This window comes from Hyla sarda, chromosome 3 (assembly GCF_029499605.1).
Source record: "Hyla sarda isolate aHylSar1 chromosome 3, aHylSar1.hap1, whole genome shotgun sequence".
NCBI lineage: Eukaryota > Metazoa > Chordata > Amphibia > Anura > Hylidae > Hyla > Hyla sarda.
Window position 1 is genome coordinate 164,334,289 of NC_079191.1, and position 18,747 is coordinate 164,353,035.

The window sequence follows — 18,747 nt, forward strand, 5'->3', positions numbered from 1 at the left end:
AGCACTACAGTCCCTCTCTAAAAATCCCAATATTGTAATTCGAAACGCAGATAAAGGGGGAGGGATCATTGTTCAAGATAGAGAAGCATACATACAGGAAGCCATGAAGATACTTGGCGATATTAAATATTACATCACTTTACCCCACGATTCAACAGTGGAATATTCTGTCACCTTCGCCAACCTTATTAAAAAAGCCTTTAATGATGGAATTCTCAACAAAAAAGAGAAGGATTTCATCACTATCACAAACCCCAAAACCGCGTACAGTTGACCCTCCAGGCTGCCCAATTATAGCAGGCATTAACTCCATCTCTAGTAACCTTTCCCAGTATATTGACATCATCTTACAAAAATATGTGATAAAGTTAGATTCATACCTCAAGGATACACCCACCTTAATTGAATTATTCCAGGACTTCGTATGGGAACCCGATTTCATAAGGGCCACATTAGATGTTTCTTCATTATATTCCAATATACCACATGATAAGGGTATAAGTGTCATCAGAAAAGTTCTAAACCAAGACCTTTCAATGCCATCAGTACAAAAAGAATTTATTTGCAATAGCATTCAGTATATTTTGCATCATAACTATTTTTCTTTTAATAATAAAATATACCTACAAACTCAGGGGACCGCAATGGGTACCCGTTTTGCGCCAGCATTTGCTAACCTTTATATGGGGTCATATGAAGAATCCCTCATCTACACCAACCACCCTTGGAAGAACAAGATAAAACTCTATAAACGTTATATCGACGATTTGTTATTTATTTGGAGAGGAACGGAGGAGGAATTTACAGATTTCACAAAATACTTCAACAACAATAATTTCAACATCACATTATCTGGAAAAAGTAGCAAAGCCTCTATAGAATATCTGGATTTGGAATTATCTAATCATAACAGTAAAGTCATCACTAAAACCTATTTTAAGAAAGTAGACTGTAACAGTCTCCTCTCTTTCAACAGTAGTCACTATAAAAAATGGAAGTTAAACATTCCGTACGGTCAGTTTTTATAGAGTCCGTAGGAACTGCTCTGATATCTCGGATTATAAGGAACAGAGCAAAATCATAAAAACTAGACTCTCAGAGAAGGGATACCCGTCAAAGATCATCAAAGCAGCATATCAACGAGCCCTAATAGGCCCTAGAACAACCGTGAAGAAGACACCCACCATAGTGAATAACCATCCCATTGAAGCAAACCAAGACACTTTCAAAAATAACTTTATCACGACCTACTGCGCATCACACAACAGCATTCGCAGTATCTTGAATAAACATTGGAACATTTTATTACAAGACCCCCTCCTGAAAAACGATATTTCCAATCAACCTTCTATTACTTATAGACGCGCCCAAACGTTGAAGAATATACTAGCACTTAGTTGTCTAAAAGAAGAATCCATTAACAAACGCAAAACTAACCATCTCACCCCGGGAAATTACAAATGTTATAAGACAACATGCAAATGCTGTGCAAACATCACCAACGGTAAAAAAGATTTCCTTTGCAGCTCCACCAGGGAATCTTTTCCTATTAAAACTAGGATGGACTGCTCTACAACCCATGTGATATATCTATTAGAATGCGACTGCAAACTACAATACGTAGGTCGCACTATTCAACAGTTGCGACTACGTATGAACAAACACAGATCCAACGTACATAAAGGATTTATCAAACACAGCGTCTCCAGACACGCAACACAATACCACAATAAGGAATTTTCAGCTTTTTCCTTAACCATTTTAGAACACATCCCAGAGGATACATACAATATGTTTGAAAAACTACAACGGAGAGAATCATTTTGGATATATAAATTAAATTCTTTAATACCCAATGGACTGAACGAAGTAATGGATATCATCCGTTAGGAGTCCTATCATTTATATTATCCTCCATCCTCCAGTACCCACACTATGGTATTCTTTCTCAATTTAATGGTATTTTTAACATATTTATTATAATAATACGAACATATTTGTATTTAATTTATTTGTTATTTGTTGGTTTTTTTCTATTTAATTTTTTTTCTCTCCCTGTATACCATGTAACATATATATTTTATGTTCCTTTTATACTATCATATACATTCAAATTATCCCTCCACTTCACCTTAATCCTATTATATATGCTGACAATGCATTGTTAACTATATAGGCTGACACATGTGATGCTGGCTTATGCTGATCACATATGCTGACTATCTTGCACACTATACTTATGTAGTGCCTATGTTCTATGTGTAAATGTGTATATATATATATATGTATGGGTGCAGCTCCACATTGGCCCCATCATCATTCATTCATACATTTCCTCTATTCCATTTTATCTTAATATAATCCATTCCATCATTTACGGTGTTTTCGGGTGGTGCCCTGCAGCCCACTCATTCCCCATAAGCTGACACAATGTACCAGCGGCACACATGCCGTGCCGCTACATTTTGCTACTAGGTTTCCGTCATCATTATTAACTTCCCGAGTTCGCGCATGCGCACACTGCCGGCGGTTCCGCTAATGAAAGCTGAACGCCGACAGACACACACTGTTATCCCCTACGTACCTTATAACCAGTCCTTTTTAAACTATATATAGTATTTATTGTATAGACTTTACCGTAGCATGATTGAATGCTATTTTGAAGTATCTTTTAACTTAGCTTGACTCTATGTATGCAAGTCAGTCTCCACGCCCACTAGGGGGCAGAGCCTAGTGGTTTTTTGGCGCCCTTGTCTTGCATTTAAACCTGCTCTGTTTAACCATGGTCATACATTGCCTGTACATCTGATGAAGAGGGTCTAAACCTTCGCAACGCGTTATGTTTTTGGCTAAATAAATCGAACCTTTTATCCCAAGAAGTTGCCTGAGTGGTGGATTGCGCTATAGAACCTGGTACTTTTCCTGCCTAGCACCAGTACTTGCATCACAATTTCTTAGGCGTACTGTTTTAGTGAATTAAATGACAACTTATTCTGTGTTGTTCTGTTCCTTTATTATTGATACTAGAAATGTTTGAATAAATAGAGTAAATAGCCATCTGGGTGTTACTAGTTGCAGCATGTCCCTACCCTGTGAGACTATCCAATCAAGGCTGACCGTGCTAGACAGTATAGGAACACGCCCCCAACTGGTAATACCCAGTTGGTTATTTACTCATACATTCATAGTAATAGTAAAAAACGAATGACCCAAAACTATAATTAAAAATGCTCTATAAAGTATTTAATAAAACACAGGAAAGACCTCAGATTTTCTTTATATTGGTTGCTTTATATTGCTTCCAGATAGGATCTTTTTTTGAGCATCAAATATATAGCTCCCACAGAACCAATATTTGTCCAGTAAATGTTACTATAGTTTTAAAGGACTTTTCTGCATTTCTTTTGATAGTTTTGTCACATTGATATGACAATTCTCATTACATTCCTTACTGTGTCATGTAAAAATATGTTGTCTATGGACAGCTTTACCGGGAGGGAATAATTCCGTCAGCAGAAGGTAGTCCTTTTTTTTCTTGGTAATCTCATATATTTTACTGAAATCAGTTGTTTCCTAAGTCTTTGAGTTCCTCAGAGATCAGCATCCTTAAACAATGGTAAGCCAGTTTCCTTAAAATGTTGTACATTAGGGGCACATTAGCATAGTGAATGACTGTCCTGCACTGAACTATACAGTTCTCTAGCTTTCATTACCTGATCTCCCACTGGTGTAATGAGGCAGCTCATGTGTGGGTTTGTAAAGCAATGCCAAAATACAGGCATTCATTTACATTTTTATATGTAGTCAAATATGAGTTGTATTAGGCTATTCAGACGTTTTACATCTGAATGTTGCTTACCTGCTTTGTTTCGGATAATTCACATGCCTACAATTTTATACCCTCTGCAGATTATGATTGCTATGCAGGGAAAAAAAAAAAACTAAAGTGGTGGCTTGGATAAAAAAGTTGTAAATGAAAGGAGGGAAGGGATGGCACTAACACCCTATCATTGTGTACCAGCCCACAGTTTAATGGCAAAATCAGATACACCATCAGGATTCTAATGAAGAACATTTCACCATAATGAAAGAGAACATACAATTTTAAATGTCATTATTTGATTGTACATTTCTGTGTTTGTCCTTGCTGCCCCCTGACTCTTTAATAGCATCTGAGAGGAGGATCTCCCACTGCAGTAGTGCCTTATGAAGCATGTCAGTGATGATTAAGAATACAAGCAGCTGCTATTCCGAAGGGGACCTGTGTGCACAGGCACATTTCATAGCAGCAAGCAGGGAAACAAATAATTTTTTCTGCCATTTTACAATTATTGCTGTTGTGTATTTTTGATAATCCATTAACCTCGGCCAAGAGTTGCAGATTCTGCTTGCAACATAAGTCACAAAACAGCAGCCCCCACAGTAGTTAGTGCAGTGTTCCCTCTTAATAGTCACAGCAGTGATACTCTTCATAGTTATTTTAGCTGTGCAACCATACTACACCTTAAAGGGGTACTCCGCCCCTGGCATCTTATCCCCTATCCAAAGGATAGGGGATAAGATGTCAGATCGCCACGGTCCCGCTGCTGGGGACCCCGGGGATCGCCGCTGCGGCACCCCGCTATCATTACAGTACAGAGCGAGTTCGCTCTGTGCGTAATGACGGGCGATACAGGGGCCGGAGCAGTGTGACGTCATGGCTCCGCCCATCATGACCTCACGGCCCGTCCCCTTAATGCAAGTCTATAGCAGGGGGCGTGATGACCGCCCCTCCCCCTCCCATAGACTTGTATTGACGGGGGCGGGCCGTGACGTCACGAGGGGCGGAGCCGTGACGTAACGATGCTCCGGCCCCTGTATTGTCCGTCATTACGTGCAGAGCGATCTCGCTCTGCACAGTAATGATAGCGGGGTGCTGCAGCAGGGATCCCAGTGGTCCCCAGCAGCGGGACCCCGGCGATCTGACATCTTATTCCCTATCCTTTGGATAGGGTATAAGATGTCTAGGGGTGGAGTACCCCTTTAAAGGGCTGGAACGCCTCCTCTCACCCCCTCCCATCCTTGTTTCTGATTCAATGATAGAGCTCAGCTTCCAGCATTGTGCTTACGAATTGTAGAGACAGGGACCAGAGGGACAGAGGGGAAGTGTTTCAACCGTCAGCACTTTAGGCTTGGGAACGCCGATTTGACACTTGGCAACAGAGAAAAAAAAATGTTTTTTCTATGTTATGGATGCACGTACAGATATGAATGGTACCATGTGTCTTCTTGCCCCTACAGCTATCTAACCGTGTTTGGAATGTGAACCTGTCATTTATAAAGAAACTTTTGACACAGGGCATAGGAAGATAAGACAGACTTTACTTACTGTTTACTGTTATAACTGTTTGTATGCTTATAACTCTGCTCTTTTGTAATACAACTTAACAGTCGGTGCTAAACTGCAGTGATGTGCCTGCTTCCCACCCTGCTTTCCATGATTGAGGTACATGGCTCCAAGCTGGGGGCTAAGTCCTGTATGTCAATCGTGCAGGTCACTGTGTGAAGGAGAAGGAAGGAGGTGTACTCCTACATCTCGGCACAGCCTCCCTGACTGTTTACAAGTGGTGATCACAGTAAAAAAAAGGTTAGTTTGTTAAATCTTCCTGAGCTCTACCTGCTGGGGTCTGCAGCTCCGTACCTCACTGAGCTGACAGATTCCCTTTAGAGACCATCTAAACAGTGGAGGCAACAGTGATACCCTAAGTAAAAGCTTTACCTTTACTCCACTCCGACAATAGTTATAGCACTGTCCCCAGTAACCACTAGGAGTTAGTGATGCCCGACCCTTCCTCCAATTGTTTAAGCAGTTCCTCCGTCTTCCCTAAATGATCTTGGGCAATTTCTTTTACCAAGTAGTCACAGCAGTTCCATTCACAGTAAACACAGCAGTGCAATTCCCCAGTTATCTTATCAGTGCCTTTGCCCTCTTTGTCACAGCTGTGCCCTTTCCATTATGTTTTTACCTCCCACATGCTCCTTTAATGTGCCTTTTGCTCCTTTGCTAACAGACTTCAATGTAGAAGAAGTCTCCCTCCGCCTATTTGACTGTTAAAGGGGTCTCTGGTGGAAAACATTATTATATATATATTTTTTTTAATCAGCTGGTTCCAGAAAGTTAAACAGATTTTTAATCTGGAAGTGATAAGTACTGGAAGGATTAAGATTTTTTAATAGAAGTAATTTCCAAATCTGTTTAATTTTCTGGCACCAGTTGATTTAAAATTTTTCCCCCAGTGGAGTACCCCTTTAATGTCTGCAATATCAACTGCTGTCACTATGGATGGATGTGTGTGTGTGTATGTGTGTGTATATATATATATATATATGTATATATATATATATATATATATATAGTCATGGAAATAAATGTTGGCACCCCTGAAATGTTTCAAGAAAATGAAACATTTCTCACAGAAAAATACAGAATGGGCTGGCACCCTTAACTTAATATTAGGTGGCCCACCCTTTGGAAACAATAACTGAAATCAGTCACTTCCTATGACCATCAATAAGCTTCTTATACCTCTCTGCCGGAATGTTGGACCACTCTTCCTTTGCAAACTGCTTCAGGTCTCTTATTGGAAGGGCTCCTTTTCCCAACAGCAATTTTAAGATCTCTCCACAGGTGTTCAATGGGATTTAGATCTGGACTCATTGCTGGCCACTTCAGAATTCTCCAGCACTTTGGTGCCATCCATTTCTGGGTGCTTTTTGACTTATGTTTGGGGTCATTGTCCAGCTGGAAGATCTCGGACACAAACTTTCTGACCGTGGGCTGTACAGTGCGACACAAAATCTGTTGGTAATCCTTAAATTTCATGATGCCTTGCACATATTCAAGGCAAGGCATTCAAGGCACCCATGATGCCTGCCCACCCAGACACGTCAGCACAACAACCTCAAAACATTATTGAACCTCCACTATATTTTACTGTAGGTACTGTGTTCTTTTCTTTGTAGGCCATTTTCGGTAAACAGTAGAATGATGTGCTGTACCAAAAAGCTCTATCTTGGTCTCGTCTGTCCACAAGACATTTTCCTGTAAGGATTTTAGCTTACTCAAGTTCATTTTGGCAAAATGTAGTCTTGCTTTTTTATCCTTTTTTTATGTCTCTATGCCAGCAGTGGGGTCCTCCTGGGTCTCCTGTCATAGCGTTTCATTTCATTTAAATGGGCACTGTCAGATACAAAAACTTTTGATATGTTGTAAAGCATGCAAATCCAATAGGTTTTGCAATTTCTTTCATTAGAAAATTTTCAGTTTTTCATACTGAAAAAGCCAGTAAAACAACTGCCCCCCCCCTGCCTGCTTTGACATATACTAGTCCTGCTGTGTCCATGCATCATCACCTATGTCATGGACACACTTCCTTGATTGACAGCTGTGAGCTCAGGGCTCACAGATGGAGGAAAAATCCTCCCACTGTCAGCTTGTGTCCCGCTACTGTCAGTGAGGACAAGCTGGGAGTTGTAGTTATGCTAATGCTAGGGGAGATGTGAGCAGACAGCATACTGAGGGAGGGGGCCACCTACACAGTGAGGCCATTCCCCCTCCTTTTGGGAGGAATTTAGACTCGTGAGCAAAATTAAAAGTGTAATAAAAAAATAAATAAAGGTGCTAGACAGAAAAACTAGATGTACATGGTCAGGATTAGGTACTGAGTGATATATAAAAAAAAAAATGTTTTTTTGTTGGATCTGACGGGTACGCTTTAAATGTCAATGAATAGTTTGTGCTGACACTGATGCTCCCTGAGCCTGTAGGACAGCTTGAATATCTTTGGAACTTGTTTGGGGGCTGCTTATCCACCATTCGGACTATCCTGCGTTGACACCTTTCATCAATCTTTCTCTTCTGTCCACGCCCAGGGAGATTAGCTACAGTGCTATGGGTTGCAAACTTCTTGATAATGTTGCGCATTGTGGACAAAGGCAAATCTAGATCTCTGGAGATGGACTTGTAACCTTGAGATTGTTGATATTTTTCCTCAATTTTGGTTCTCAAGTCCTCAGACAGTTCTCTTCTCCTCTTTCTGTTGTCCATGCTTAGTGTGGCAAGTGAACTTCTCTCCTTTTTATCTGGTGTGATTTTTATATTGCCCACACCTGTTACTTGCACCAGATGGGTTTAAAGGAGCATCACATGCTTCAAACAATCTTTTTTGGAGTTTGGTGTGACATTATGTCCAATTTGCTTTTTTTCCTCCCTTTTTTTGTTTTAGTTCCAATACACACAAAGAGAATAAACATGGGTTACTGCAATATTGATTTTTAGGGCCAATACCGATAATCAGTGGAGGTTAGGGCCGATAGCCGATAACTTATACCGATATTCCGGTATAAGTTATCGGCTATTTATCCCCCCTTGACACCGCTGCAGATCATTGATTTAAAGCGGGCGCTTTAAATCAATGCATTGCAGTGGCTTTTGCGGTGCCATAGGCTGCCGCCGCTCGCTTCTCTCCCCCTACCTGTCAGGGTGGTCCGGGCCATCCATCCTTCCTGTAGTGTCCGGCGGCATTCCGGGCTGTCCTTCTCCGGGGGTCATCTTCTTCACTCCGGGCAGGCTCCGGCCTAGTACGCTGCATAGACGCCGCTGCGCAGTGACACCCGTGCACAGCGATGCACCTGACGTCACGGCGTAGCGGCGTCTATGCAGCGTACTAGGCCGGAGCCTGCCCGGAGTGAAGATGACCCCTGGAGAAGGACAGCCCGGACCGGTTCACCCTCCACCTGGAATGCCGCTGGACACTACAGGAAGGATGGATGGATGGCCCGGACCACCCCCATTACGGGTAAGTTTAAATTTTTTTATTGACTCGGAGGGTGGGGGAGGGGCCCGACCGGTATAGCGGTATGGGCAAAAATCCATACCGGTATACCGCCCAGCACTACGGTGGGGGGTGCGACGCAGTGCGGTTCAGCGGGTCGGGGGGGGGGGCATTATTGGCTTATCGGCAAGGTAATTGCCGATACCGATAATGCCCAAAATCGTGATTATCGGCCATACCGATAATCGGTCGATCCCTAATATATATATATATATATATATATATATATATATATATATATATATATATATATATATATATATATATATATATATATATAATTTTTTTTTTTTTTTTATTCTCTCGGTTCAATGTAACATGTTTTGATGCTTCTATTGAAGTAAAGAAGGAGTTAAGTGTATATCAATGAAATAGAAAGGCACAAGGTGAAAAGCTACAGGTCCTTAGGTTAATGGAATCCAGTTGCTTCAAGGGTATGCTGTCTGTGGAAGGAGTACAGAAAGACCAGGCTGATTTGGTCTCCAGCAACAAATTCTTTCGTATGGAATTATTTTGTGTTCTTCCCTCAAAGGAAAACCATTACCAAGAGGTCATGTCATTTAGTGATATTGGAAAGGAAAACACACATAAAGGCTGAATGGGAAAATGTTTGTAGCTAACATGAAATATTTCTTTTATTTCAGATGCATCATGGGGAGAGGTTTTGTTTTGGCATTTCTAGATACAACATCACTGTCTGAAAGCTGCAGATTGTGGGAACTATGGGAATAATGGTATATAGTATGAAAGTATTTTATTGTAGGCAGATTATAAGTTGGAAATAATGGAGGTACTATGGTAGTATTATCACTGCAGATGTTTTAGGAAGGGGGAGAGTAAGGGAAATAGCAAAATACTGTAGAGAACAAGATTCAATGAAAACATTCAATAGTTAATGAATTATATTGCTTGATGTCTGAAGGAAACAAATACATATAAGAATTGTTCCAAGTCTGGCATAATTTATCAATGTTACTTGTATTTTGGTGGATGTGAAAAAAGAATTCTACTTCAAGGGCAAGATTATTACATAAGGATTATCTTTTACATTGTTCTTAAAGGGGAACTCCGGTGGAAACAAGTTGAAAACAAAGGTTTTCAAATGCATTTGTAAATTACTTTTATTTCATAATCTGAACCCTTCCAGTACTTATCAACTGCTGTATACTACAGAGGAAGATGTGAAGTTATTTCCAGTCTGACCACAGTGCTCTCTGCTGACACCTCTGTCCGTGTCAGGAACTGTCCAGATTAGAAGCATATCCTCATAGAAAACCTCTCCTGCTCTGACAGACATGTCAGACAGAGGTGTCAGCAGTTTCTCTGTAGTATATCTGTAGTATAAAGCAGCTGATAAGTACTGGAAGCGTTAAGATTTTTAAATAGAAGTAATGTACAAATCTTTTTAACTTTCCTGGTACCTGTTGATTTGATTTTTTTTTTTACCATTGGAGTTCCCCTTTAAATGGGTGTTTGGGGGATGGCTAGCATTTTCAATGAGCCTCTAAGCATGATGTGCTCCCAAACCTCCATTATTTTAAGGTGTAAGCCTAGTTGCAGTGCACCGATTAGCGGTAAATTGTAAGCGCTACCCTTGGTTTATACTAGATGTAAGATGCCTTTTAGAAACTTCTACATCCATATACAACTTTGGACTTCTATTATTTACTTGCACAATTGTGGAAATGCACGGTTTCATGCGTAATTGAGATGTAGACAAAAAAACTAAACAAAATATTTCTTATATATACCATTAATTTAGACCAATAATACTGTAAATGTGGCTTTAGTCAAGCCAGTCTTCAACTTTTCTCTAGGCAGACTGTTCATTTATGTGTGTTACCAGAGAGTAGATAGGGTTATATACAGTATCTCACCTTAGTGAGTTCATTCCTATCATTACAAGCATCTTGAAAGCAGGCTGCCCAATAGTGCCATTACTCTCAATTGTATCACTAGTAGATTTGACTGTCATATGCGATGGCTCCTCAGATTGTCACACCAGCAGTTGGGGCAATGTGTCACTCCGCAGCAATGGCAAGATTGAATGCTCACCATGAGGCTTCTATACTTAAACGTAACCTTTGTCAGATCCCAAACAGAACCTGGATTTGTTGCAAAAGACTATACAGTTTCAGTCTACAGCAGTCCAGGTTTCTTGTTTATGATATCACTGCAAATAAAGGTGATAACATGTGTGCCATGACACATAATTTCCTTCTGCTAACTGCCTGTAAATGGCCTGTGCAGAGAGAGGGGTGTAATAAGGGAGCCACCTGTGTCACCAAGGGGAACACTTCACAAAAGTAGCCTCTGAGAATCTTTTTCAGTAGGTCAGTGTTGGAAGCATTTTTATGCTCCCCTGTGACAAGATCCAGTGTCTAATCCGACCACATGTGTAATCACTTACATATCTACCGGATATATAACTGCATGCCGAGTTTTGCAGCAATCCACTAGTAATCCATAGTTATGGTGGACATTTCCAGTAACTGACATTGTGCTGTACCAAAGAGTGCGGCAGTCACTAAGTTCTCAGTTGTTATACATTCTGAGTTGTTGCTGGTCCAAGTTCTCACTCACCATTAAGGTGTTCTCCTGACATGGATCTTTGACCATTTAGCGGATCAAGTTTTGCTGGATTTAGAGATTTTGAACCAAAGAATTTATGCTCCTGCACGATTTACCAGAATCATTGATTTAAAGCAAGTGGGAAGAGGTATATGGTTTTATTGTTCTCAGGGAGAGAAACAAAATAGCAATCTTGCAGATAGTATACCTTCTAATGGCTAACCCAAATAAAAGAAATGATGTTAAAGTGCAAGCTTTCAAAACATTGTTGTTTTACATACCGTATTTTTCGCCCCTATAGGACGCATCGGCGTATAAGACGCACCCAATTTATAGGTGCCAAATCTAAAAAAAATAAAGATTCTGAACCCAACAGTGGTCTTCAACCTGCGGGCCTCCAGATGTTGCAAAACTACAACTTCCAGCATGCCCGGACAGCCGTTGGCTGTCTGGGCATGCTGGGAGTTGTAGTTTTGCAACATCTGGAGGTCCGCAGGTTGAAGACCACTGGTATAGGAGGTAGAACTCGCGTGTCCCCGCCGCTCCGGACCCATCACCGGTGCCCTGGATGTTGCTCCATCGCTGCCCCGTGGTGTCCCCGACGCTCTGGACTTCTTTCCCGGGATCCACACTCTCTGTTGCCGTCATCACGCCGCTACACACGCCGCTCCTATTGGATGACGGCGTGTGCGACGTGATGACGTCGAAGGAGAGCGCAGGGGATCCCGGCACGGAGAAGACACCGAGGAGGCAGGTAAGGTCCCTCCCGGTGTTCTGTAAGCTGTTCAGGATGCCGCGATTTCACCGCAGCGGTCCCGAACAGCCCGACTGAGCAGCCGGGTTAGTGTTATTTTCGCTTCAGATGCGGCGGTCAGCTTTGATCGCCGCGTCTGAAGGGTTAATACAGGGCATCACCGCGATCGGTGATGTCCTGTATAAGCGGCGGGTCCCGGCCATATACGGTATTCGCCGTATAAGACGCACCAACTTCCCCCCCCCCCCCAGTTTTGTGGAAGAAAAGTGCGTCTTATACGGCGAAAAATACAGTAATTAATTTATTTTATTTTTTCAGCCATTGAAAGGTAATGCTATTTTGTTATTCTCACTGCATGAAATAATGTGTTTTTTTTGGCCTGGCTTTATACTGCACCAACTTTTCTTCTTTTGGCAGAAGTAAATGAAAAGTTGGACATCAACACAGAACCAACACCTCGTATAGTCTATTGGTGACTGTCTTCAGTATTTTGTGTTTCTGTCGAGTTTTAGTAGATGTCTAAACCACAGTCACTTGCATTGTTCTCTATTTTGTTGGATAGTTTCAGCACTTAGATTTTTTGGGAAAAAAGAAAGAATAGAAATTCCCAGAAACACTCTAGCTGCTAAAATACTTTTAAGCCATGTGATACTCACATTGTAATCTGTACTTAAGAAAGCATAAAAGCGGGTATTAAACCATTAAACTTCTTCAACTGCTGTTTCTAAGTGATCCCTAAATAGTGAATCTTCAGCTTTTTAATGTCTTCTGTGTTTTATGACATTTAACAAAGTTAGAAGGGTAAATTGTATCATTTATAGTTTCCAGTATAAAAGTTTATTAGCCTTCACACTCTTGTACACAGCAGGGCACTCTTAAAGTAGACCTGCTGTTAGAAAACTATTACCACTTTATTACATCTATAAAAGATTATAGATAATTAAATAATTTAGTTCTAATGGATCCCCCTAACATCAACCCCTAAAATAGTTTCATTCAAAACAGTAAAGTAAAGCTGCATCAGTTCAGTTACTGACATTGTTTTTATTGGCCGACTGACATACCTATATCAGTCCAACACTGAAAAAGTCCTAGAAAGTGATGTTTTTGAACCAAATGAAAGATGACACACAAAATAGGCATTGCTTACAGTAGTGGCTTTCGTTTATAATAAGCCAAGACAGCTATAAAAGTCACTGGATATAGTATGTTCAGCTGCAGAAACAGTTAATCAGAATTTTAGCCTATAACACATGTATGAACAAAGCCTTGTATATTAAAATCAGTTTGAAAGTATTCCCACCCTCTCAGGGCAATAAGTGACACTAGTGACTTGTCAGAAGTTTTTTATTAGTGGAGGTTCAGGTGCTGAAACCTTAAAGGGGTACTCCGGTGAAAACCTTTTTTCTTTTAAATCAACTGGTGCCAGAAAGTTACACAGATTTGTAACTTACTTGTATTAAAAAAATCTTAATCCTACCTGTACTTATTAGCTGTTGAATACTACAGAGGAAATTATTTTCTTTTTGGAATTCTCTCTGATGACATCACGAGCACAGTGCTCTTTGCTGATGTCATTATAATAACTCTTTATTTATTGTTGTCCTTAGTTGGATTTGAACCCAAGGCCCCAGCACTGCAAGGCAGCAGTGCTAACCACTGAGCCACCATGCTGCCCTTAGCATACATCTGCTATGCACGGTTGCTAAAATGGACAGAGATGTCAGCAGAGAGCACTGTGCTCGTGATGTCATCAGTGTTCCAAAAAGAAAGAAGTTTCCTCTGTAGCATTCAGCAGCTAATAAGTACTGGAAGGATTAAGATTTTTTAATAGAAATAATTTATAAATATGTTTAACTTTCTGGCTCCAGTTGATTTAAAAGAAAAAAGGTTTTCACCGGAGTACCCCCTTTAACTGATGTAAAAAATGAAGGGGTAGAACTGCTTTGTTAAGCACTGTGCCTTTTTTGTTTATGCTTGGCTCTCCTTGACTTTTTTTCGGAGAACATAAAACTTATCCATGAAAAAATATATATAGACCAGCTCACCGCCTTGTGGATGAAGTTGCCACTGTAAGGATGATTGGTGGGGGAGCACGGATGCAGGTCAAGCCGTGTAGCCAGTATGAATAGAGTCCAGGAAGGAAAGGAACTCCAGCTCCCCGCCAAAAAAGTAACTAATTGTATAAAATACAAAAATATTTTACATCCTTTAAAAATTCAATGAGAAATGGGAAGTTAAAAGCATAGCTGAAACGCCAACGGCGTTTCAGCTATGCTTTTAATTTCCCATTTCTCATTGAATTTTTAAAGGATGTAATATATTTTTGTATTTTATACCGTTAGTTACTTTTTGGGGGGAGCTGGAGTTACTTTCCTTCCTGGACTCTATAAAACTTATCCGCTGCGGATAGGGAATATTTTTTTTTTACTATGAGATCTCCTTTAACGGAAGTAAAATGTTAAAATATTTTGTAAAACTTGCATATAAAATGAAAAACTGTTAACATCCGTTATTATCTGTTAAAACATCCGTTAATGTCAGTTGTTTGATAACCATTTCCATCTTTTTTTCTGACCATGCTCAGTAGCAATAACAAATAAAAATAATGGAGTATAACAGAGTTACTTGCTTCACCATAGATTTCAATGTTAAAATACTACATCCGTTATTACATCCATTGCTTATGGTGTAAAAAAATAAATCCTGCATGCCCGTCTTTTTATTTATTTTTTTTTTTTGCTCAAAAATAAAGCAAAAAGGACAATAACAGAGTGCAGCTGAGATTTAAAAAAGTCCATTGACATGAATGGGATCCGTTAACTTCTTTTTTCATCTCGATTACTCATTTCTATAACGAAGATGAGCAACGGAGATGAAAAGCTCTGATGTGATCCCTGCCAGAAATATATACCAGTGGTGGAGCCCCATGGCATTATGTAAATGAGGCCTTAAAGGAAATCTGTCATCAGTATCACACACACTAACCTGTCATACAGACTTGTAGTGCGGGTGGTACTGATCAAAATTATACTCACGGCGTTGCCGTTCCGCCGTTATTGCTCGTTTTCGGGGTATGCAAATTAGGTCCTTGGGGGCATAGGCAGAGCTTGGATCCGAGCTCTGGGTACTCTGACGTAATGTTCAGTAAGGCGGGCGCTCTGTCCTGCTCTTCCATATGAATTACCCCCTCCCTGATTGCGTGGCTGTGCTACTAAGCGGCGCATGCGCTGTACAGTAGCATGGCCGAACATGCAGGGAGGGGGTTATGCATATGGATGAACAGGGCGGATTACCCGCCCGGTCGAAGATTACGTCAGAGTACCCGGAGCTCGGGTCCAAGCTCCGCCCATGCCCCAAGGACCTAATTTACATACCCCGAAAACGAGCAATAACGGCTGAACGGCGTGGCGGTTCCGGACGCCATAAGTATAATTTTGGTCAGTATCACCCACACTACAAGCCTGTATGACAGGTTACTGATGACAGATTTGCTTTAACTGACTGCATTTATAGTCATTGACATTATTTGCAGTTATTCAGTTGTTTTTCTGTACTCAAAATGTAGAACACAATAGACTACACATTGAGAAAATGGTTGGCCTAATTTGCAGTTATCTTTCTATGTTTTGACCTCCAGTTTGCCATTAAATTGTGCTTTCTGTTTTATTAGGTGTAAGTTCAAATACCTTCTGCAAAGTTTGTGCAATTTTGCTTCTGTTTCCAGACTAATGTACATGTTAACACCAATAAAAAAATGGAGTCACTTCAGAAGTTATATTAAAAAGTAAATGTTTATTTCATCAAATAAAATACCAAACCGTGTTAAAAAAAGGAGGAATACATAGTCACACACAAGGACAACATATTCGGAACCTGCATAATCAGCAAAAATCTGACTAAATAATAGAAAAGAATAGCAATCACAATGAATTACTATCCATATACCAATAACAATCAGTGCATCAGACCACAATGGGGTAAATGCAGCAAATGATGTAGCTAAAGTCCTAGATTCCTACGGCACTTACTATAAGATGAAATGAAATATAAATTAATAAACCTAACAATAATTGTGCCATACTGACCAAAAAAGTACAAGTGCAACTATGGTAAACACAGGGACAGGGATAGCGTCACCCCAACGCGTGTTTCGGCACGTCCAGCCTTCCTCCGGGAGTGCACATGTTGTATTCATCATATTAAGAGGACTTATGCAAAAATAATAAGTAAGCCACCTGCATTGTCTGTTTGAGGCTAGCAGCATCTGAATATTTAATATAATATGTTATACAGCTGTGTAGTGTAGTAAATGGATCAGGATAATAATCACTGTGCATCATATAATAAAACTATGAATGTAATTCCCAACTGAGCCATATTTGGTACTTGGCACAGAAATATTTGCCTGTGGCTTACCCCTTGTGTTTATTGGAGAAATACGGTATTTCATATTTAAATGCTTAGTTTTACTAGTAAATCTGGTCGATATCACGGATATGGAAATACTAACAAGGCAACAGTGTGTGACTGCTCATTTTTCTGTGTGCATGTGTTAATATTTATTTATAGTGGCTTTTAAAGGTAATCTGTTGGCTGTATTTGCTAAGAGCTGCAGACAAGGTTAGATAACAGTTATAGTATAAAAGTAAACTGTACATTTCCTGGAGCTGATGGTGGTTGCCAGACTTATAAAATTGCCTTAAAATTTTTTCATCCAAGTGTCTAGGAGGCAGATCCCAGCTGCTTAAGTGCCACAGCCTAGCATCCCTCCTTGATAGCCATGACCTCCCAGCCTCTCCTTTATTGATATAAACAGCTCTGTACATCAAGTCAAGGAGAGCCTGGGAGTAGAGAGCGAGTGAAGAGGTGTGCCAGGCTGTGGCACTTAAGCAGCATAGTATTGCCTCCTTGACACTTGGCTGGGGAATAAAAAGGCAATTTTATAACTTTTTCAACCATCATAGGTACCATTTGCTTTTATACCCAGGCATCTATCCAACAGTGTCACTTTTAGAAGCAAATACAGGTGATAGATTCCTTTAAAAGGGAAGTTGTCTTTACTTTCAGGGAGTCTGAATCATAAGTTGTCAGGGCGGTCACTAGTGGCTTTTCTCTGCCCCACCAGTCTTTAAGGATAGCGCTCCCCCTGTATGAGTATAGGTTGTGATCTATGAATGAAGGCTTGCAAGGCAGACAGGAGCCACCAGGCACCTCCCTGATAACTTGTGGTTCAGGCGGCGTGAAAGTGGTAACAGGTTCTTTTTGAAGGGAACCTTTTTAATGAAGGTTTTGTTGCCTTGGCTGTTTTCAGCAGTCTGCCCCTTATGCCGGAATACACAGTGGTTTAAGAGAACCTTACATCTGATAGCATGTGTCCAGAGAATAGTCACAACTTCTGCTCCAACTCTCCTGCCAATGATTGATAGATTTATGCCCATGCACTGATTGTTTTGTGATGCATATCTATAGTGCATCCTGGCATAAGGGACAGAATGCAAAAAAACATGTCTGTCCCTATGTAAGCAAGGCAGCATAACCTAAATGACAGGTTCACTTTAAAGGAGCATTCCCATCTTGTATAATGATGGTGTATCTCTAGGATATACCATCATTAATGATTGGTTTATTGAAAATGAAGGTACTGCAGTGCTGTTTACTAAGGGTGTGCCTTTAACCTGAAACGCGTCACTCACTGTGCTCTTGTCCTGATGTTTGTCTATGTGACTGAATATATTTAAAAGCTCTTAAGCAATAGAATCTTAACCTCTGTTATCCTGTTTTCATATTTTTCGGGTGATGTCCTGCAACTTTCCGTGACGTTTTCAAGGCTGTCTGGGTGAGCTGACATGACTTTCTTTTCTATGCAATGTCGGTGTAATACTGTGGCCACTTTACTCATTTTACCTGCATAGTGATTTTACCAGCCTGGAGAATTCAGCCAGTCCCATTCAGCTATAAACATGAAAAAGAGAATGCATTAAGCCCCTGAATGATCACATCATTTTCATTTTTGTAATTTCAATTTTTCCTCCTCTGCTTTTAAAAGCCATAGCTAACTTTTCCAATTTACAAAGTGCTTCTTTTTTTGCTGGGGGTCTCTGATATAATTGTTTCTATTACATTTTTATAAACTAGATCTGGCATTATACTTAACTTTTGGAGTGAGGCAAGGAAAGAGTTATCAGAAGAAATCAGTAATAAACACGTACAGGCACCATACAAATGTTCCCCTGGTTGGATCCAAATTCCCTAATCTACTGCTATAAAATGTTGTTAACCATTGAATGCCTAGACTCATCACGGAGCACAGATAGCAATTTGTTCAGAGGAAAACACTGTGCATTTAGACAAATCAGTGAGTTTTCTTCTCTTGTTTTTCTACACATTTCAAATGTGGAAACGCTTATGACCATATTTAAAAGTGGATTGTGTGAACATTTGAGATGAGAACTTGAGCAGATTCTTAGGATCCAACACCTCGTGATACGGCTCAAGAGCAACTGAGAAATAGGATGACGTTCTGTGGAAATTGCAGCTTCAAATGTA

General features: G+C 40.3%; 1 protein-coding gene across 4 annotated transcripts in view; it reads left to right on the top strand.

Annotated features, from left to right (window-relative positions):
* Window positions 1-18,747, top strand: part of FGF12 (fibroblast growth factor 12) — a 513,249-nt gene that overhangs the window by 361,565 nt on the left and 132,937 nt on the right. The window contains exon 1 of one of the 4 annotated variants that reach the window (XM_056565424.1): window positions 17,385-18,037. The exons of the other annotated variants lie outside the window; for them this stretch is intronic. The gene's annotated coding sequence lies outside the window, so the exon portion shown is untranslated. Of the gene's footprint in view, window positions 1-17,384; window positions 18,038-18,747 lie in introns of those variants that run through there. 4 annotated transcript variants of the gene reach the window in all.